The sequence below is a fragment of the Mastigoproctus giganteus genome, chromosome 7 (genome assembly GCF_048544385.1).
Source record: "Mastigoproctus giganteus isolate SK-2022 chromosome 7, ASM4854438v1, whole genome shotgun sequence".
Classification (NCBI taxonomy): domain Eukaryota; kingdom Metazoa; phylum Arthropoda; class Arachnida; order Uropygi; family Thelyphonidae; genus Mastigoproctus; species Mastigoproctus giganteus.
Window position 1 is genome coordinate 232,595,095 of NC_143581.1, and position 22,768 is coordinate 232,617,862.

At 42.1% G+C, this 22,768-nt stretch overlaps 1 protein-coding gene across 1 annotated transcript in view; it reads left to right on the forward strand.

Moving 5' to 3' along the window:
• The first annotated feature begins 3,152 nt into the window (after window positions 1–3,152).
• LOC150083772 (chondroitin sulfate N-acetylgalactosaminyltransferase 2-like) overlaps window positions 3,153–22,768 on the forward strand; it is an 82,971-nt gene continuing 63,355 nt past the window's right edge. Inside the window, exon 1 of the mRNA XM_090378212.1 lies at window positions 3,153–3,522. The gene's annotated coding sequence lies outside the window, so the exon portion shown is untranslated. The remainder of the gene's footprint in view (window positions 3,523–22,768) is intronic.

Here is a 22,768-nt window from a genome sequence, read left to right on the forward strand (position 1 = left end):
TTGTTAATCGAGATAGTTCATCAAGGATTGGCTGTATTTTTTCTTCCAAATTTTTCCTCAATTGAAATCACCAAATCGTTAGCATAAGCCGCTCTAATGCTATATTCATGGTCTTTAGTAAGCCACTGGTCTAAAATTGCATTCCAGAAGGAAAGTCCCAACACTTACCTCTGAAGGCATCCACGGAAATGCAATTGCAGAACTGAACCCGAATGTGGTCTCGTTTTTAACGTCCTCTTGAGTAAAAGCAAAATCTTTAAAGTTCTTATTATGTAAGTCATCCAGAATTTCCTCCTTCTTTTATTCTTTTGGGACACCATAAATTAAAACTGTTGGGTCAGACAAATCTTGGCTTCTCCATTGACAATCTTGCCTCCCTCAAGGCTGGAGCAGCTGAAATTTTACTAGCATCCTCAGAATTTGTAGTCTCAAGCAAGACTCCTTTATTCCTCAGTAGACGTATACCCTTGACTTTATATCCCTGTAATCTTTCTTAATTGCCTCAATGACGGCATTTCTAACATCCTGACTGGGACTATTCCTCTGAAGGTCTAAGTATCGATATATTTTGAGGATCGGAAAAAAGTCTGTCTCATTTCTTTTCTAATCTCGATACAAACTTGACTTCCCAATGAAGGAGCCACCTCAGAAGAGGAAGGCAAAGTGGGGGTCTGTTAATCAACCATGAACCACCTGGAACAGCATCTGCAAAAGATTTTTGGGGAGCCATCTGTCGTTTTTCTCTCATTTAATCAATAAGACTGGCTCGAATCTCCAATTCTACTGATTGTTTTTAACCGCTCATTTTCAATCAAATTTGCGGTAGTAACCGCCTCCAGATCCGCCCACAAGCTATGGATATGATTGGAGGCAGCCCTCGTTATTTTACTAGAGTCCTTAGATAAGAACTCACCCAAAGCCTCTCTGATTTTAGCCACTATGGCAAAAACAACAGATGCATCCAATGAACCTGCAAGGTCCAGACCATCAGTGAATGAAGAATTTTGTCCCAAGTCCGACTGCCTAGGGGCAGTGTCAACATTAATAATGGGAGGATCAAAAACTTAATCGCTTCAACGGAATGGTGAGGAAACAACCAATATAAGTGTTGGTTGATGTCAAGGGGATTCAAACTCCGTCTGAGTTGAATCCCAGCGTGAACCAGGCACAAAACCTCTTCCTCGGACTAACGAGCCTTAGAACGAGAAACATTAATTTTCATATTAAACTCAACAAGATGAGCACGACTAAAATGTAAACCACGACCAGTTTTGTTAGTAAAAGACCTATGACAAACTTCACAAATCCATTCAATATGTATGTATGTATGTATGTGTTCTTGTTTTGGGTGGCCCCTAGACAAGTCCCACACTCCACCTTGAGAATTCTGCATTGCAACAGTACTACTGTCTACAAGCCTGATAGTGTAGTTTTGTGTACGTTTGTGTGCAGTGGCGTATTCGGGGGTGGGCAGAGAGAGCATATGCCCCCCTTAACCAAAATTTGAAATTAAAGAAAAAGAATGCAGGAGGCGTTCTAAAGAAAAACCCAAAAGCCTGGTCGCCATGCGCCCCCCTTACGATGATGTCTGGATAGGCCACTGGCAGTGTAAGTGTATGTTTGTGTTGTGATGTTTCAGGCCACCGCCAAGTGCACAGCGCACCAATAAGACGTCCATCGGAGAAAGCGCTATACCGATTGACATAAAAGATTCCTCAAGCTGCCCAACAGACGGAACTACATACGAGGACGAACTATCAACCTCGACAGAGGAAGCCCGGCCCATATGGGGAAGGGGGATCCAGGAAAATTCCATGTACGCGACACAGAATCAACCTCTATAACAATATATTTCTTGAAACAATGATCCAGGAAAAGCTACAACACAAGGGTAGTAGCCTGAGTAGCTGTCGAAGCGTGTACCACTTCAGCCAGGCCTCGCCTGCCCAGCTCACACCACGAGGAGATAGGGTACTCCGCACATGTGGCCGATGTTGGTAGCCACTTCGTGAGCCAAAGATTTCCAGTTATGCCTCCGTCCTTTGACAACCCCCCTCCCAGAATATGTGGCATCCTCATGAAAAGGATCTGCATCTGCCGATCTAATATGCGTTGCGTGCATCTCATTTGGGTTCGTTGAAAATCTAACTGTGATCTTGCAGAGACTGCGCCCGATGCCGCATTTTCATCTGCCAAAGAATGGAAGATGAACGTATAAATACTGGCGGATGACACGTTGGTGGCGGCGTCACACACACACACACACACCGAGCAAGATCTCGTTGAGAGGGTCAAAAAGATCTTTCAAGTGTTAACGTCTGCGCGGGTTGCACAGTGGTATCGTCACCGTCCTCCCCACACTGGTGGAAAAGGCCCGGGTTCGAATCCCATCAATGACGCGAGGAACTTTTATGGACTTTTTCGCTCTATGGCTGAGTTAGTCGGTCTCCGGCGTAGATAGCAAGGTCCCTTCCCCCCCCCCCCCCCGGAAAGTGGGATGTTTCGTTCAGCAAAACCGCAAAGTTATTTATTTCATCTACACACTCAATTTACAGAGACAATACGCATGGGTAAATGAAATAACCTTCCAGGTGACCTAATATAAATATTTTTTTTCCCCCGAGTGTGTAACGAAATATTTTTCTATCCGCTGGAGACAGTACGTCCTGGCCGAATCTTCGTGTCAGAGATAGAAACCGGGAACTCCTTGTGAACATGTGGACAGTCATCCAACACGAAAGACAAACGACGATCCTGCACCGACTGGCCTTTATCTGTACGATAAAACGAAGTAGTTTGGCTCAGACCGGCCTACACGTCATAAATAAAAATCTGTTGGGCGAATGGGAAGGAGTCGGTCTCCTAATGTTATTGTTTCTCCTTAAAAACAAATAGTTTAGCTTTCCACAAACTTTGAAGAGGTAAAAAGGGTGGATAAACAGCGAATCGGTTGGAACATTACCTATCCTCATTAGATCACGTTATTTAGTACCAGCAGATGGCGTTGGGGTCCTCTCAGAAACAAGTGAATCCCCGCTAAGATTCTACTCTTCGGCTGACAGCTCACGTGATGAGCCAGCGGCATCACGTGCAGTTATCCTGTACTTTTCCGGGAGTCGGCAGAGCAGCGCGATCAGTGCTGCCATCCTCTCTCAGCCTCGAACTTGACGGAGGCCGACGAGATCTGTCCGCTAGAGGGAGCGACTGTGGCATCAGGTGATGCGAGTGGCGGAATGACGGCCACGGCAGAAGTGACAGACGATCTTTGAACGGACCTCAGGAACGCGAGGAGCTCCTTGATGGGGCGTCCCCATCGGTAACTGCGGACAGTATCGCACCTTCCAAGTCCTCCGCCCTGTGATCATCGCAGGTCGCCATGCCGACAGTCTGCTGCTGACGTTAGCCGCGATACAGTCGGCGCGCGAGAAAAGCCAACAAGTGCTCTCTTTCTCTCTCTCTCTCTTTTTTCTCCAGACCCTCGGCGATCGCCCATTCAAACAGGCATTCACTCCGGAGTTTGAGGTAAGCAGAACGCCTTTAATGGCATCTTTTCTACTCGTTTACGTGAAATATTTCTGCGATTTTTACTTTGTCACCCGCTGTACACGGTTATTTTCATTTTTCAGCCGCTTTTGGCGATTAAGTCCGCCGCAAGTGCTAAGGGCTCCGTACTAATTTCAGAGAGTGCGTGTGCAAAGCATTGTTACACGACAATGCCGTTGTGAACTGTTACCGAGGCTGGTGAACGAGCGGCACGAGCGAAATTTCGACGCATTTCGACTATAAACTTTAAGAGGCCTTTTATTGGTCGAAGACGAGTGTGTAGCCTAGCAACCGGTCTATTTTTTTACCGGAGTACTGGCACGAGACACGTTGCTCATTTTATGCGCGAGGATTTTGAGCACGGCACTTGGAAACAGCCAGAGGAAGAAGCGACGGACGAAATTAATTGGAGAAACAGATGCGGGGTATTTTCTTCGTTGGCAGATGGGGGGAGGGGATCTATTAGGAGAAAAAAAAATATTAAAGTGGCATGGCTGCAGGAAGCGGGATTTCTTACAATGGTTATGGGGAAGTTGTTGAATTATGATATCCCAACATCATCATCAAAACAACTGTAACAATGACGTCACCGAAAGTGTCAAGTCGCTAGGGGATATCAACAATCCTCAAAGTGGCTGCAAATGAAACATAGACTAGAAGAGGGCTGGCTTCCGACCCTTTCTTGACTGACCGCCGCGATGCCAAATCTCTCTCATTCCCGTCAGGTAGGTGGCGCTGAAGTAGAAGCTAAAGTGGCCCGCTCTCCACTCGAAGGATAACGGCGGAGTAATTAATCTCGCTAATCACCGTAACACCGACTGAACACGTCGGAATGCAGTGAACGGAAGCATGGGAAATCACGGTGAAATATGGAGGGGGGTGTAACATCGGGGAGTGTAATGCAAGGGGATTAGTGCAAGGACAGCTTATGGTTAGACTTCCTCGGCCAGAGTGAATGCGTAGTCAGTTGACCTTAGGACCAGCTACAAGCTGGAAAGCACCTTTGACCACTGGGTGAAATGAGTTTAAATTTCCTTTGTAGTATATTAGGGGGCTGTCAGATAACGGACTGTTCTCTTCATATTGCGCTACTTAGATACCCTTAGGGGCACTTAGACCAAACTAAATTCCTCGGCTGCACCCCATTCACACGCACAATGTCAAGTGCCGGAGTGGGAAATTGGCGCGCAACACCCAGACGTGAACTCGACAAGCTCGTAGGATCAACGCTCTCCCCTTTCTGAGCAATCGATCCATTTATGAATGAAGGAGCATCATCCTCAAAAGGATGATGATCCTCCATCTGTTTCAGAAGTGAAACCGGGGATGGCGAAAGTCCCTTTGAATTCGAACACGACGTTGGTTTGTTCGCAACGAAATGAAAATAGACATCGGCGATCCGGGCGCATTTCAGTTTGGTTTGGGTCTCCGGTGAGATGCTGGCAGAGTTCTCAGAGATTTCGGTGATTAAGTAGGAATCATCCACTTCTGCCACGATGCTAAAGAGGAACACTCAACTAGCACGGAATCCAGATTCTCAAAAGCTCTTCAGAGATGAAAGTAGGGGGGGGGTGGAAAACTTTATCACTTTAATAATTTGAAAAGGTTTTTTGTCGGAAAACTTGAACTTAGGCTCCCCAATGGTAGCCAAGAAATAATCTTTTCACATCATAAATTACATAGAACCTTCTGGTAAAAAAAAGGAAACTTCGGTTATTCCAGACTCCAGAGCAGACAGCTCAGAGATTTATGTTCTGCATACAATACACGAAGAAAACTAAATTAATCTTCGTCAGAGTGAAACAAAAAGCGGAACTTGAAGCCTACTTCCGCGCACCCCTGCTGAAAGAAACATTGAGTTTTCTTGCCTCCAGAGTATTCTGAGTACTGGAATACTTATTGGACTTGCTACCACTTCATTTTGGTACGTACTGTACACACAACTGAAGAGACAAATACACCCTCCATACACACGAACATGCCTAATCGCAGCAATACTCTTAAAACGCTCTTTGTGCGCAAGCAATGCACAACAGTCTCTGCCACCTGCTGGATACCGTTGCCACTATCAGTTCCCTTGTTAACAAACGCCCATCTGCGTACAAACTGACAGAGCCACTGCAGGGGTGAGATGTCCAGTTTTTTAAGTGCTGAACTACGCTTTACCTTCTTTGCACAAATCTTGTCTGATCATTCATCGCGCCTTACTGGCAAACACATTTTTACGTTCCAGCAGCGTCCTATGTGCTAGTCTGAATGGGCTTTTGGAAATTGTCTCGCTCTCATCTCCTCTTCAGAGAGGGGAAGTAGGTGAGGGTAAGAGACGAGATTTTGGATCATAAAATCGCAGCAACGTGTTCAGTGGGTAAATGACCTTTGGCCAAATGTAGGGTAAAAATCGATGAAAAAGAAAAAGCAGGATATCTTTCCACGTTTTTCTTTGAACTTGTACCATCGTGAGATGAACGAAATAAATGAGACCACAAAGGGATTACTTTTTAATCATTTACCACTTGCACATAAAACAGAAACCATTTCCAGGAATTTTATAAACTGTTCATTAGAAGTTCCAACGTCTTTTTTTCCTTTTCAACAACCCCTGACTGTAAAAATAACGATTCAATCCTACACTCATTGGCTAAAAAATTAGGACCTTTTTGAAATTGGTGTTAACAGATAATCTGACTTTCACGGCTTTTGTTGGTGTATAAAGTTTATATTGAGTGTTTGTAAAAAAATAGATTCCATTTCGTTGATTCTCACAGTTGCTGTTGTTGGGTTTTAATTTACCAGCGTACGTTTATTGACTAAATTACTCAATATAAAAGATAAGTTTTTTTCCATTAAAAGTAAATGTTCCACATTATATTTCATTTTTTCCTTCGTACATACAGTTACGATCCCAAACTTTGTGCTAAACATGGGGGATCTAGCAAACTGCATGTAAGAGACACAATTACTTCTCAATTCCATCCAGAACGGTAATTTTTTGGTTTGGTTGCTTTATATATTATTAAAAAAGTATTCAGCAATTGTACTGGCTTCAGTAAAAACTTACAAACCATTAATATCGATCTAAAGAAAGCAATTGATCGGGCTAATTTGTTAAAAATAGTACTACAAGAAATGAGATCAGATGCTGACAAAGGACTATTATCGGATCTCGACTTTTGTGCCGTTTTTAGATAATTTCTTAAATCGGATCGAAATATAGTAAAGGGATAATGGTCCGGTGGGGGGGGGGGTATCTGTAAAATTTCGAAATAATTTAAGGACTAGTAAAAACCCACGTACAATTTTTCTCAGGATATGCAGCCCTCCCCCCGAGTGTATTTTCTGGTTACACCACTGTTGGGGAAGACAAGTGATCTTTCCGTTCTTCAAAAAGGTGTTATTGTAGGAGCGCGTTTAACAGGAGCCCAACAGAGAAAATAAAAAGTAAAGGAGATGGTCGGTATTCCAGTTCCCAATTCCAACCGATCTCTGCGACGAGAGTTGAAGAATCAGGGATTTGAGAAAAATCGAGACTCGACTGGAGTGGTGCCGCCAACTCCAAGACTGGACTTCGGAATAACGGGAAAAGATTTTGTGGTTAGACGAGTCTCGATTTGCACTTTTTTTTTGCACCCAGCGGTAGTGTCACACTGTGGCTGATGAAGCCATGCATCCGGACTGTCTAATGTCAACCACTCAAGGTGGTATCATGGTATTGGGTAGAGACTAGCTCCACTCCATTAGAAGATCGTGTTACCTCCAGTGAATACCTTTCTGTCGTATCGGACCAAATTCACCCTGCAATGCTTCATTTTTACCCGGATTGCGATGGATTTTTTTTAAGACGACAACGCAACTATCCGCCCTGCAAAAATTGTATCTGTTAGAAAGGAAAATTCGGATTCGCAGTTCTGTACCGACCACGTTACAGCAGCTGTTAAATATTCTGATGGAAGAATGAGTTCATCATACTTCCATCAGAATATTCTCCTCAGACACCCATTGGAATACATACCCCAACGTGTACCGGCTGAAATTCGGGCAAAAGGTGGTCCTACTAGATAATGAATAAAGGTTTATAATTGTTTAGCGAGTGAAACCATATTTTCTTAGCAGCTGTTGCAAAACAATCCTAAGCGTTTTCAATTTAATTAAAAATATTCTTCCTCAGTACAAAAACTGACAAAAAATAAAAAAAACTTGCGCTCCTGCGTTAAATTGAAATGAAGTGCGTTAATAAATCCAACAATTTCTGTTATGTTTGCGGTAAGTACAACCGGTCAAGCAAAAACAAACTAGTTCTTCTATGATCAAGACAGCTTACGATACGTTATTTTGGCTCAAAAAGAAGATCAAAATAAACCTTGATCCCACTTGTCTGTTGTGCAGTGACACTTCGAGAATGGAATGGAAAATTTAAACGTATGCCATCTGCAGTACCAAGTAAGATGGCAGAAACGAAAAAGATTTTTTTATTTTTTATTTATATATTTTTAAGGACTACCGAGTTTAACAAGAAATGTTTGTTTTTCATCTAAAAGTAACTGCACCCTTCCACAGTGTGACCAGTAGCTCAGTTCTGATCGCGTGACAATTCCTCAACCATTTAGATGAAGATACGGCATCTTGTGAAGATGACGAACAAATGGAAGTGTCTGACAAGGACGAGGAACACAAGCAAACCCAAGAGAGTCAAGCTCACTTGATTACTCAAGTGGAACTAAATGACCTCATTCTGGACAAATCTTTCTAAGATTCCAGCTGAATTCTTGGGGTCTCGATTACAGGGATGGAACTTGCCCCCAGAAGGATTCAGTACAGTTTTTCTTTATGAGAAGAGATCTCGCTTTTGCAGTGTTGCTGTTGACTTTAGGAATGTCCTGGGTCATACATAACCTTGTAGGCGTTTTACAGACTTGTGAGAAAGCAGGTTATATACAAGCGAAAATCAGGGCTCAAAACATTCAATGCTCATAAAAATTTCCATTTTATTAATTAATTAGTAGAACAAAAAATTTTTCACCACAACAGACGTCATAGCAAAAATTCAAGGGCACGCAAGTATTCGTGGTTAGCCCTACAAAATACAGCAGAATAACAGATATCATTATGAGAAAGAAAAAAAAAGTTTAAATTTGTTTGCCGGTGCAGTCAGCCAACTTGACAAATACTCCGGAAAATTAGCCAAACATTTTAATCTACGAATGATTTAATTTTAATGAAATAATTAAGTTTTCATAAAAGTTATACATATTTAATAATGCAGTATTTTTGAACGTATCATGCTGAACAGGTGGTTTGTTGGAAATATTGCAGGATTTGAGGGAAAGAGGAAGTTTCAGAACTCCATAGATTATACTGGTTTCTGAATGGATTCTGAAGGATGGTATTTCCTTACTTTCATTACTACTACCACCATTACAAAATTTGAATTTTGGGAGGGTGGATAATCCTCCAGTTCCTTTAAAATTGTAGTAAAAGGGGAATTAATAAAAATGATCTACGATTTTTGTATACAGATTGGTTTGAGTTGTTGCAGGGTTCTTGCATGTGTTCTGTGGGCGATTTTCTGTTTGCTGAACGAAAAACCATGCTGCCCTCTCCTGAGAACGACTAACTCAGCCACATCATCACGGGACTCGAACTCACCTGGTGTGCGGGGCACAACGAGTATACCATACTGTGTTACCCACGAGGGCAGGGCTTTTGAGTTATGTATGCAACATTTCTTGGGGGCGTTCATATTCCCAAGAAATTAATGCGGTTTTTTCGGAAGTCATTTTTTCCACAATTAAAGGAAAAGTAAATAAAACAAGAGTAAGAAATTAAGTTTATATATTTATGTTATTTTTCAATTTTAAACTCTGGAATTTGGCAATTTCTGCATGCAGCAAGTTCTTCTGGCATTTATGAAGTTTTCTTTTACCGAGATAAAATTGGTATTTAAGAGCAAGGCATTTTGATTATATGTCTCTCGTCAGTCACAATTTTCATTTGCTCAACTTCAAAAAACATTCCCTGTGTTTCTAGTCTCCCTGAAATCCTCAAGTAGCGATTTTATATCAGACAAGGTCTCTGAATTCGGAAATTCATAAGGTGATGGCATATTACTCTTAGAGAGGCGATATCGTTCTGAGAATCAGAAGAAACATAAAATGGAAGTCTATCACTCTGCTCTTTGATAACTTTGTTACTGAATGATTTCTGGGATGGCAAGATGATCAGAGCACCTGTAATGGAGTTTATATCCGAAGTGCTTCATCGTAACTGTTACACAAATCTAGCAACAGGCAGTATTTACCATCTAACTTTGAACGTAAAACTAAAGAATAACTCAATCAATAAAAAGTCGGTAGCAAAATGAGGAATTCAAATACACAACACAAGCACTTTGAATCATTCACCTGAAGCTTATTAGAAACAAACTTCAATTCAGTAAACAAATCTCTGCCAGCAAAAGACGTTACGCGCAACGAAGACTGAACAGGATCTGTGGAGAACGCGTAAACAACAGAAATATCACCTCAAGAAGAACTCAATCAGTTTTCCGTCCCTCTCGCTGATCATCGTTATTTTGCCTCCATTTTTCAGTTGCCTTGACAATACTGTAATCAGCGACTAGCGCGCTTCTAAACCTACGCAACAAAAAAAAAAAAAAAGGCGTGGACAGTCAAGTACAGCTTTTCCCTTAAACACTGAAAATAGTTTCATAATGGTTTTGTCCAATCAATTTGGCCGATTTACCGTATCCGAAATACTCTGGAATGGTTCATATTTTTAACTTCCTCCGCAGCGCCAAGGGACGTTGAGTGATGTTCCTTAGCAGTAGAGTTGCTAATCATGGTATCACCTCAGTACTACTTGCAATGGTGTACGAGGAAATAATTTAATTTCATTTTTCAGTAATTTTTATTAGTTGAAAAGTTTTGCTGCTGTGTGTACTGTGGACGCTTTGCAAAGTTCAGCGATGGACATCTGAATCATCGTGTGAATGATTCAAGTTTTAGGCCTGTTTTAGACCTTGCTATAAAGTTGCAGAAACCATTCGAAAAACATTAGCGCATCTGGCGATTAATGAAGAATGGTCATCTCTAGTTTAACATTTCCGAAAGGCTTGTGGATCTTAATTCTGCCTTCACTGAAAAATGGAGGTGGAATTTAAATCGGAATTCAGGGTATGAAGGAAAGTAGACAGAGAAGGCGCAAGCACCGGCCCAGTGCTCCAACTTCCTATCAGATCTGTGTTCGGTACTCATCGCACTGCTGGAGAGAGACACCGGCAAACGGCTTTAATTAGCCGTGGCGCGAGGTGAGACGTGACCACTTCGTAACTGCGCATCGCCCGATGATCACAGCTCGTGCCAGCCCCTGATTAAAAGACATCAATCTCCTCCTAAGACACAAATGACCTTTCGGTTTCCGCTGGGCTCCCGCGAGGGGGACGAAAGGTACTCTCGGATCTGCTGGCCTCGGGCTCAGTGACGGTAACTGGCCGCACTTCGCAGCGGCACGCGGTCCACTTTTACCAAGAATGCAGCGATCAGTCTGGGTACCCAAGGGGGAAACCTGCCAACAGTCATAGCGACCTCTCTTCTTCAACGGTAGCGGAACAGGTGACGAACAACGCGGAAGTGGACTTTGCAGATAAAGGCGGCCTCGATCAGGTGTTGTTAGTCAAGTCTGCATACGTGCAACCCATTCCGTTTATTTCATTTCAACTCTGAGAAGCCAACGACTAAGTGGACCTGTGCCACTGAAAAGAACAGGAAAATATTTGGAGTGAAGGCGTCTTGTCCAATTCAATTCCCTCCTCCCCCGAAGGAACTTCTTCAAACTCTCTTCTCCTATTCAGGGATGGCCTTCCTTTTGTCTTCGTTCCAATCGTGCCTTCGTATCGCCTCCCCCACACCAGATAACATTTTGAGTGATACATTAAGAGAAATTATGGGTTGATGCCAAGAAGTGGCTGTAAGTTGGCGCCAACGTAGCTAACGCTGCCTTAGTCCGCTTCCTATATTTATACGCATTCATCTTTCTAACGTAGTAATCCGTCTTCCCTTTTGCTCCAAGCGTGGGCTGATTTCAACGCTCTCCAGGGTTCTGTTTCAGAACGAACCAGTTTCTGAGCTTCCAGGAACAAACAACGGAGAGAATAGATTCCTCCACCCGCATACAACAAATATGGCGGGGGGGTCGAATTCCAGCTCACCCCTCTGTGTTTACAGCTAATAAGCCCCACGTGAGTTTCCTATCAAGCTCCGAAAGCAATTCAAACATTTAACACATCGAACGAAGGTCAAGCAGTAAACCTTGACCTCCCTAAATGATGACCCGAAAATCTCGAATCGTTCTCTTCTCGTCTGATGCTTCAAATCATCCTTCCCCACGTCCAAATTCATTACTTTCTTATTTCAAATATTCGATTTTAACTCGAAAAGACATTTAACAAAATTTCCCTTCGGTAGGCGTACGACAGTTTTCTGATCCTACAGCGAAGAAACACATTTCCGACTGGAGTTGGAAAATCTGAAGAATCCAAAGAGTTTAATAAAGAAGATAAACTAAACCATCATCTCTTTATTTTACCACCCTTTTTTTTTTTTTTTTTTTTTTTTTAAGAAATATAAATCTTAAGGACTTTCAGTTAATATTTATTTTAGACATAAAATAAATTTCAGTTAATATTTATTTTATGGTAAGTGCAACCGGTGACTTGATCATACACTGGTGTGCAAAAACTTAAGGACCAACACTATTTCTAAAGGTTACAACCACAAAATCTTTACTTAAAGTACTCTTTACTGATAAGAGTAGATTCAGTCTCAGCAGCGATTCTGGACATCACCTGATCTGGCGAGATAACCTCTCGCCAGATTGATATGGCTGTCGAGGTGTTCTCGTCTGGTGAGGCATTATCTTGGATGGACGTACACAACTCCAGATACTGGAAGGCGGTACTGTAACCGGTGCACGCTACTGTACTGAGGTAATCTTTCCCCATGTGCGTCTGTTCCGAGGTGCGAGTGGCCCCGAGTTCGTCTTTATGGATGATAACGTCACACCCTATTGCACTGCAGCTGTTGATATGCTTTTGGAAAGTGAGGACATTGTTCGTATGGATTGGCCTGCCCGTTCTAAATCCCATCGAACACATATGGGACGTCCTGGGGAGATGCCTAGCGGCACGTCCACACCCACCAGAAAATGTTCACCAGCTGAAGATGGCGCTGACAGAGGAATGGACGATGTTACCGCAAGAACTTATCAACAACATTGTTCTAAGTATGGACATGCGGTGCAAAGCCTGCATCGACATTAGGGGTGGCCATATCTCCTACTGAGGACCACCTCTTCCCTTTGTTCTATCTTTGACAGTGATGCATCTATATCATGGCAGCCAGTGCTACGTTGCCATTTTTGAATAAAGTCCTCTGTAAGAGGTAAAATCTTACATGGTTAATATTAAAAAAAAAAAAAAAAAAAAAGTGAGATTTATGTAAAATAAAGATTAGGATATGGCAATATTTGGGAGCGAACCTTACAAGCCAAGGGATTAAATTAGACAACGTCTGTACAAGGGGAGCGGTAAGTGGAAAGCTATTAGCAACCTGGGTACACTCGATTCCCAGCTCACACAGACAAACCAAAACAATAGAAGCGCGTAACTACTGCTATTAGCAGAAGGTGGCAAATGTGGTAAACAATAGCGCCGTGGAACATGCTACTGTCGGGACGATTTCTTTAATCGTGACACCTGGAGAAGAGAAGATAGTATATACGGAACGAAATGCTGGGAATTAGATTTAAGGCTGGCGGCTGGCTGTCGTGATGGCAAAGTTGTTAGATCGTGGGAAACTAGTCTACCACAGTGTAACTATAAGCGGCTGACTTCAAAGGTACTGACAGCCTGAGAAACTTTGACAAAGTTCTCAAAATAAGAAGGGATAGGGCACTAAACGGACACCGTGAGAAAGATTAAAATTAGCTCTGAAGATACATACAGCTTGAGAAATTTTAAAGGACGAATAGGAAATAATGAAAGTTGAACAAAATGAGAACATTGGCTATTCTGAGAAAATATGCAGACCCGACATAAGGAAGCGGTACGTAATTGAGAGGGACAAAAAGTGAGTGAAGAGGGGGAGAGAGGTGAGACCCCGCAGTTGAGCATTAGGTGGATGGTTACGAAAATGAGTTAGGGGAAGACAAAGTGAGATTCTTGTGGGTGTTTGGGGAAACGAGTTAAGAATGACAAAGTCGAGATTCTTGTCAGAGTTGTAAAAATGAGTTAGAACAGACAGTTGGGTTTTTCGTCGATATAGGTAAAAATGTGTTAGTAACATGTACAGTTGAGAGTTCTGTTGTAGTAGAAAATATGTGTCAGTTAACATTTGAGCGTTCGGTCGTGTTGGAAAAATGAGAAGGGTAGCGCCCTGGGAAGTTTTCTTCTGGAAAGAGTTTTAATAGGTGGAGCGGAAAAAGCGAGGGTAGCCCCTATGAGCTTTCTCCTTGTGAAAGGTTTTACTAATTCTGCAGTTTCGCTCCTCCATCGAGCTACTAATTCTGCAGTTTTCGCTCTTTTTTCTCCACCTTATTAAAACCTTTCACAAGGAGAAAGCTCATAGGGGCTACCCTCGCTTTTTCCGCTCCACCTATTAAAACTCTTTCCAGAAGAAAACTTCCCAGGGCGCTACCCTTCTCATTTTTCCAACACGACCGAACGCTCAAATGTTAACTGACACATATTTTCTACTACAACAGAACTCTCAACTGTACATGTTACTAACACATTTTTACCTATATCGACGAAAAACCCAACTGTCTGTTCTAACTCATTTTTACAACTCTGACAAGAATCTCGACTTTGTCATTCTTAACTCGTTTCCCCAAACACCCACAAGAATCTCACTTTGTCTTCCCCTAACTCATTTTCGTAACCATCCACCTAATGCTCAACTGCGGGGTCTCACCTCTCTCCCCCTCTTCACTCACTTTTTGTCCCTCTCAATTACGTACAGCTTCCTTATGTCGGGTCTGCCTATTTTCTCAGAATAGCCAATGTTCTCATTTTGTTCAACTTTCATTATTTCCTATTCGTCCTTTAAAATTTCTCAAGCTGTATGTATCTTCAGAGCTAATTTTAATCTTTCTCACGGTGTCCGTTTAGTGCCCTATCCCTTCTTATTTTGAGAACTTTGTCAAAGTTTCTCAGGCTGTCAGTACCTTTGAAGTCAGCCGCTTATAGTTACACTGTGGTAGACTAGTTTCCCACGATCTAACAACTTTGCCATCACGACAGCCAGCCGCCAGCCTTAAATCTAATTCCCAGCATTTCGTTCCGTATATACTATCTTCTCTTCTCCAGGTGTCACGATTAAAGAAATCGTCCCGACAGTAGCATGTTCCACGGCGCTATTGTTTACCACATTTGCCACCTTCTGCTAATAGCAGTAGTTACGCGCTTCTATTGTTTTGGTTTGTCTGTGTGAGCTGGGAATCGAGTGTACCCAGGTTGCTAATAGCTTTCCACTTACCGCTCCCCTTGTACAGACGTTGTCTAATTTAATCCCTTGGCTTGTAAGGTTCGCTCCCAAATATTGCCATATCCTAATCTTTATTTTACATAAATCTCACTTTTTTTTTTTTTTTTTTAATATTAACCATGTAAGATTTTACCTCTTACACCTCTGTACCGTTTTGTTTCCGTTGTCGTATCGGTGTTGTTTCCTTCATCATTTCTGTACCTTGCAAGGTTCCTTTGGTATGCTTAACCCATATCCAGGCCACTCCTATGAGAAGCTACAGGTGAAAACCTGACTGGTCCTTAAATTTTGCACACCAGTGTATGACCAGGATAAACGTTATGTTATATTACATTTAAACATTTTAATTCAAATAAAATCATTTCCCCAGTGACATTTATTTTCACTCTAATTTTAGTACCATAGCCATTTAAGTCCAGATGCAGGAACAACGAAGTACAACTCCCCCATCCTGGTTCCATCTCTGGCACCGTGGAGACAGCTACCCATCCTATCTGGCAGTCATAATTGCAAACATTTTAATACAATTAAATAAAACCACGTTTCTTAACTTGGGTTCATGAAACTCTTCGTCTTAGCATAACTTTTAAACTCCCTAAGTTCTCTCTGTCAAAAAATATGAATGGTAATTTTGTAACATACCATAAACTGGGACGTTCTCTCCTAAATCTATTTAATTGCCAGTGTACCATGACACGAGAACTGGTTTCTGATTGAGTCAGCCTGAACAGCTTCACTAGAGCCAAAATCTATCCACATTTTCTTTTGTATTTTTTACAACGCCCACCTTAGGAAGAAACTGATATGCAGTCCTTCCTTTGTCACTTCCTCGCCACCTTAATTGCCACTTACTCTTTATTTCTTCTCTCAAACTTTTAATTTCGCTTCTAATCATCTCTATACTTATCTAATGCTAATTTCCAACTGTAATTCTTTCATATTCAATCAGCATATTCCGTGATACTTCAAATTTCTTTGCATAATCTCCAGGACCTCATCCCCTGGCTAATATAAGAAATATGTCTCGCTTCATATTTCTTATAAGCCGATGTGTATGATTTCGATAAATTGCGTGTATTCTCTGGTCGATTTGCCTGTTTTTCTGGAGAATAACCCGAGTTTCCGGGAAGAGGGGGGGGGGGAACCTTACTATCTACTCCTGAGAGCGACTAACTCAGCCACGGAAGAAAAAAGCCCATAAAAGTTCTTAAAGCAAGAAAAACCAAGTTTCATAAAAGCAACAATCTAACATATATACATTTTAAGAATATTAAGATACTTTATAATTGCAAAATCGAAAGGGTATGAGATTTGAAATGTAGTGAAATATCAAGAAAGTCATTGCAAGAATAGAAGGGTAAAAACTATAACTGATTTTTATATTGAGCAGGTGAAGAATTTATTATTTCATGGTGTTGAAAAACAAGAGCAGAGAAGGTTCGAAATTCTTGGAAATTAGTAGCCAGAAGTTTAACCTGACCAAGTCGAACAATTCCAGTAGTGTTAAAGAGTTGTGATCGGAAGTCAGAATAAAAGGAGCAATGAAAATGAACATGAGCCGAATCTTCAGAATCGCCACAGAGACATAAGTTAGTGGGACAAAAATTTCTGATTAAACGAGCCTCAACCGGTTAAGAGAAAAACTGGTATATGAACTGTGGATAAACCATTTATTATGTTTTTTATATATATAAAAGTAATATCGGGAATAAAACTTTTGGTTGTAAGACCTTTAATGGAACTGTTCCGACGTGATTGCCATTTTTCCATAAAGAATTTGCCAGTATCGGAGTTTTACAGATTTTGGAGGTGCAAATGGATCAAGTTGAAAACCTTCAAAATCTAACAAGGTAACACTTTGCGGATGTAAAACGGATGTAACACCACGGAAAATTAAATGGAGATCCAGTTGGATGAATCCTGATGAAACCTGCAAAGCAGCTGTCTGATAGGTATTGATACAAGCATTTCTTAAACAGTAAGCACCCTTTAACGATGAAACCAAGCTACAGAAGCATGAGTGACAATATGAACAACCACAGTCTTAAAGAGGACTCTGAGAGTTCCATGTTTAAGTCCAGAGTCTAGTCGAGTTATATGAACAATCTGGGAAGTGACCTTCTTAAGATATAATTTAAATTACTTAAATGTGAGAAGAATGTCAATGTATTATCAATAATTTAACCTAACTACTTTATAGCATATATAAACAAAAGGAATCGAACAGCCGTTAATTTTAACTAGAGGAGGGAACGGAAGGAAGACATTGCGTCTTTGAATGTGGAATTGTCAGTTTCTTTAAAAGAGACCAATTGAAGAATTCTTATGGACACAGCATCTGAAGTCTGGAATCGCTAAAAACGAAAAGGATAAGATCACCTACATATGCAAAGGAAGAGTAACTGTTGAATTCGCACAATAGCCATTGATTGAATACTAAATTCGAAATCAAAGGTCCAAGGATGGACTTGAGGATATCTACGACACTTGTATAGTAAGGGATTGATATCGCGAGGCAATTTTAATGAAAAATTCGGAAAAGTAATCATGAATTAATTTGAAAAGATTTAGCCGACAGTGGAGGAAATTATGACTCCCTGTACCACAAAAGGGAGTCAAAAGCTCTCTCGAAGTTCACAAAAGCAAGGACGTATTTGCCAGAACAAGACTGGATGAGAAACAATTATTATCAACCAAAAGAGCATCAATGCAATAAGAAATTAACCTTTCGTGAACCTTCCCGAGATTAGCGAGGACAGCAATTGGTTAACACCACCGAGGGTGCTGTATTAACTTGTCAGGCTTGAGAAGAATTTTTAACAACATTGCTTTCCATATAGATGGGGAAATTGAGAATGTAAGCACTTTATTAAAAAGTGATGTAAATTATTGGGGAATTTAGATTGTAATGAATTCACCTTCTTTCAAATCAGTTCCAGGACAACGAATGTTTGGTCCCTGCAACTGCAGAATTAATAGTCAAACTTAAGTTGTGGAACATGAATTAATAAAAGCTTTTACGCTGGAAGACCAAGAAATAGATTCAGATTCATTTTAAATAACAGAGTTATAAATGATAGGAGAATGTAACTTTTCACGAGAAATCTTACAGATTATGCTCCATGGATTTGCTTCAGGTTTCAAATACAAGTTTGCGCCATGTGCTTCGTTAACTTTTACAGATTAACTTATCACGTTGAGTTTTTAAGTTGAGATAAATGGATCTTAATTATTGTGGTTCCTCAGGAGAGCGAGTCCTACGGCTATTTTGAAATTGTTTGCGTGCTCTGAAAACAGCTTTGCGTGCAGCAAAGAGTTCGGAATTCCACCAAGGAGTAGTGCTTTTCTTTCCGAATTTCTTTTTAGCAGAAGCTGAATCTGCCTTGAAAATAATGTTTTGAACGAGAAAAGCAAGTTCAAAAGGAGATAAAGCATTATGTGAACCAGAATTTAAAAATTCAGAATTTAATGTTTCAAAAATGGTACTCTGTTTTACTAAAACGTTTTAGGGTAGAAGGTAGTTGAATATAAAAGACAGTGAGATGAGAAATCTTAAAATGGATAGCACGGTGGTCGGACTGAGTCCAGTCAACGCATACGCACCAAGAGGCAATAGAAGGGAATATCGAGGGAGCGACTAAAGTCAAATCGATATTCGATTGCCCCGAAGCGCAAGAATACGTGTGTAGCATATCTGATTGATTTAGAAGAATAAGTTCAGGTTGTAGAAGGAAATCTTCTACAACATCTACAACCTCTAGAATCAGTAAGCAAGCTGAACCAAGACACAGATTCTGCATTAAAATCGCCGGCAATAATATATTTCGATTAATTAATTTGACGAATAGCATTATCCAAAAACAATAAAGGTGGTTCGAAATCATCGTAAGGAGGCCAATAAATGGAAAAGAAATAAATGTTACCAAAATCACAAGTACTGGTTAGAAAAGCAGAGAATAATGGTCTATCATTCAGAATGAAAATTCCAGAACGCAGATGTTGATGATTAGAATATACAACTTTAGAATTAAGAGAAAAGTGCATGATGATAATAATAATGTTTCTGGATTAGAATGTCTAAATGTTTATCATAAGAAATATGTCTGAGCTCATCCAAAACTCTTCGGGACTTTTTTCCGATTAATTGTAGAATATTTAAAAGGTACTTAAATTTGTAGAATATTCAAAGAACGCGTTTATATTCAGGGAGTTAATGTCCCTAAGTTGTTTAAAATCGCGTTTTTTACGTTTTCAATTACTACACTGAGGTTGCTGTTCCCTGTTTGGACAGTCCGTGAAAAGTGGCCAAGGATGACCACAGGATGGTGCTCCTTGCACACAAAACTGGAACATATGTCCATACCCTAAACAGACAAAACAATGCGTAGCCATGGTAAATGGCTTACACTTATATAAGTGTCCAGCCGATAAATAATCCATCTAAACTGAGAACTATTTTATAAAGGTGGGGTTAAAATAATCACCCAATTGAGAAAGATTTCTCAATGTCAACGATTGTCAGATTGCTTGTGATTTCCCGAACGCAGCATTTTTAGGAAATGGATGAAGTCCCAGTGGGATGATGTGCCACGTATGTAGTGTCGTCTACAAGGAGCCCCGGGGTGAAGGGTTACCTTCCGCTTATCATACTTGCTGCTATGAGTTTAAGTATTACTGGTCTTGAAATATAATTACATCTGTGCATCCTGTGTCCGATGGCTGCTCTCTCAACCATTGCCACAGTTGGATCGCATATATTCCAATTGTGAAGATGCTCGAGGAGTTACATGCGACTGCACTGTGCCGATTGAGAGAGCGTTGTGAGCGGCACAGATTGAGATGCCAAATCGAACTGATTTAATCAGCGGTTCGGTCCTGCGGCAGCAGATAGTCTCATCGACAGCGTTGGGTCTACCGATAACGCAGGATCCTGATGCCTCGGACCACGTGGCCTGCAGTGCATATTTACTTCGTACAATAAAGCCTGATAAAGTCATCGCTGAAATCATCAGCATCATTTTTAATTTCTGATGAAGTTCACCTAAAATCGTGCCCTCCTCCCCCATCGGAAATGGCTACCCCGATTCCTTTACACACATTGAAGGCATCTGCCATGCAACAACGTTCGTTGTCATATTAGCAACGCGTGCTGATCTTCATTGCAGTGCCTTGAGCGAACCTCTCCACTAATTACAGAGCAGGGACTTCCTGAAAGTCGACACGACTGTAGAAGCAGCCGCGATAAGATTTTGACCTTCGCGCCGCCGCTGCTCCATTCCATCAGGCTGAATGGGTTCTTTGATCGCGACAAGTCGGAAGCGGCTTCTCGCTAACGGGTTGACACTCGCGACAAAGAATTAACGCAGCAGTCGCTTTAGTAGGCACGTGCTGGTAAGCGACACGTCTCCAACCAATGAGGTTTCTATCAAAGACGCTTCTTTCGCAGTCTGAGTCAACAAGGAAGGTCGCGGGGTCGACATCGAACGCTTCAACACCACGAATAGAGGTCACACGAACCGAAATCGTCGTGACGTTTCGATAATCCCAGCGCAGTCTTCAACATGCAGCTGCAACACACTAACTGGCGTTTATCGCGAGCGGTTTCAGCTCTACATTTTAAGCTAAACGCCAAATCGAAAATTTGTGGAATTAGTAATTCGGTCCATTGAGATTCATCACTGCGCGTGTCTTTCAAATTTAAACTGACGAGGATATCCATTTCTCCTTGTATGATCTAGAATGACATTTACAAGGTGCGGTATGCACATTTTGATTCTTTAAGAATCACCAGGACTGCCACATTACTGGAAGATGATTACCATAATCAGAGCAGTGTAACCATGACAAAAACATGAGCGTAAAACAATAAGAGGAGGAATTACGAACTCGCAAACACCATTTCGTACCAGGATATTCTCGGATCGCGTGTTCGGCGTATTTCCTCCCAAGATAAAAAAGCAGAAGCGACGTAAAAATACGAGGAAGAAATCTTTGAACACGCCACTTTTCTTACTAGATGACGTCACCCGGTGGCCTTCGCTGTTCACTCAGTTTCGTATTCATTTCCCCATCGCAGCAATACCGTAGCGTGCTGCGGAGGCATCCAACAGCAAGTGCGATTTAAGAACCCACTTGGGGTGGAAAGTGGGATGGTCATCGGGCGGGAAGATGCTGTGCGAGTAACGGAAATACGAAAGAACTGTTGTTTTTTTTTTGCGTCGTTCCCTCCGACACTGTTGTTGTCGGGGAAGTTGAGGAGCACGTATAGTTTCCGTCGAGACCTATTAAGACGTACGCAGGACATCGCGAATCGATGAAGTGCGCCAAGAAACCAATTACTTTCTCTCTCTCAGCCCATTACTTTGAGAAATAGCCGCGTCGCGTGTCGCCTTCCAACCCCCATCGCCACAGCGGTAAATGAAGCATCCATTGCGGGCGCCTCAGGTGCCGATCGGGTTGATGCTTCACTCCGAACGGCCATAAAGTTGCTCGTTAGACTGATCGCCGCTAAAGAAGGCTTTCTTAGTGGTGGATCTTTTAGTGGAAGCAGCTCCGGCGACCTCACCAGGAGGAAAATGCCGAAAACGATTGCTTAAGCGCCGTTCGTTGCAGCGGATTTCAGGCCGCAATTGCCGGTTATTGTTGCCCATTGTTGGAAACCTCATTGTCGGATGATCAAGCGAAGGAAATTTATTTCGGATACAAAAACATCACCGACGGTGGAATGACGAAGTGGCCCCGTTTACTTTTTGTATCGGAGGGAGTGGTGACGTCACAGACCCGTTTCTTTATCGCTTCCACGCAGCTACCTGGTGCTTCCGTACAAAAGGATAACCGTGCATAGTCGGCACACTCGTAAACGTCTCTTCAATCTGTTTTACGACATCCTCAAATCGACGGGAGTTTCCTGCTGACCAAGTCGCTCGAACAACGTTCTCCAGATCCCGCTGTGCTCAACTTGAACCCAATTTAAGCAGCACCATTCAACGCGCTGTTGCCGCACGCTAAATGTCTCACTCGCCAGCCACCGAATTATTAATCGGAATGACGTCATCGCTCACTTTATTTATCGCTGATTGCGTGGCAACGCTTGTTCCACTGGCGATTCTGCCGACTTGGTGTAAATACGGCGCCCTCCCCCTGGTATGAACTTCCATCGCACCCCTCGGATTCCCTGAAAAACATACAGGGGGTTCCGCTGTGTTCCCAGAATGCACGTGCGTGCTTCCACTGGCTTGATCGCCACCTAAGGATGCCACTACTTGACTGCGTGTCGTCTGGTTCCCTTCCGCCGCCCCCCCCCGTCGTTATCCGTGTCCTTGGAACTCCCTTCGTTAGCCGCATGTGTTTGCAGAACTGATTTCTTAAACGCTTGTCTCGAGCCCCATCAATCCGCCCTTCTTGGAACAGCTCCGCCACATCGATTTCACTTAGTGGGAGGCTGCACGTGCAGTTCAACACTCCCCATTTCGTCCCACACGTGAGAACAGCAGAAATGCGTCTGCCAGAAGAAATTCCGATAAACGGATCTCTCTCTCTCTCTCTCTCTCTCTCTCTCTCTCTGTGTGTGTAAGCGTTCATTTTCGAAATGCGCTACTCTCCCACCCAGGCAATCATTTCGTAGAAAGCATAATCTCCGGCCCAGGTTGTGGTGGGTGGTGTGCTTATCAGTCGCGGTGTTTTGCGTG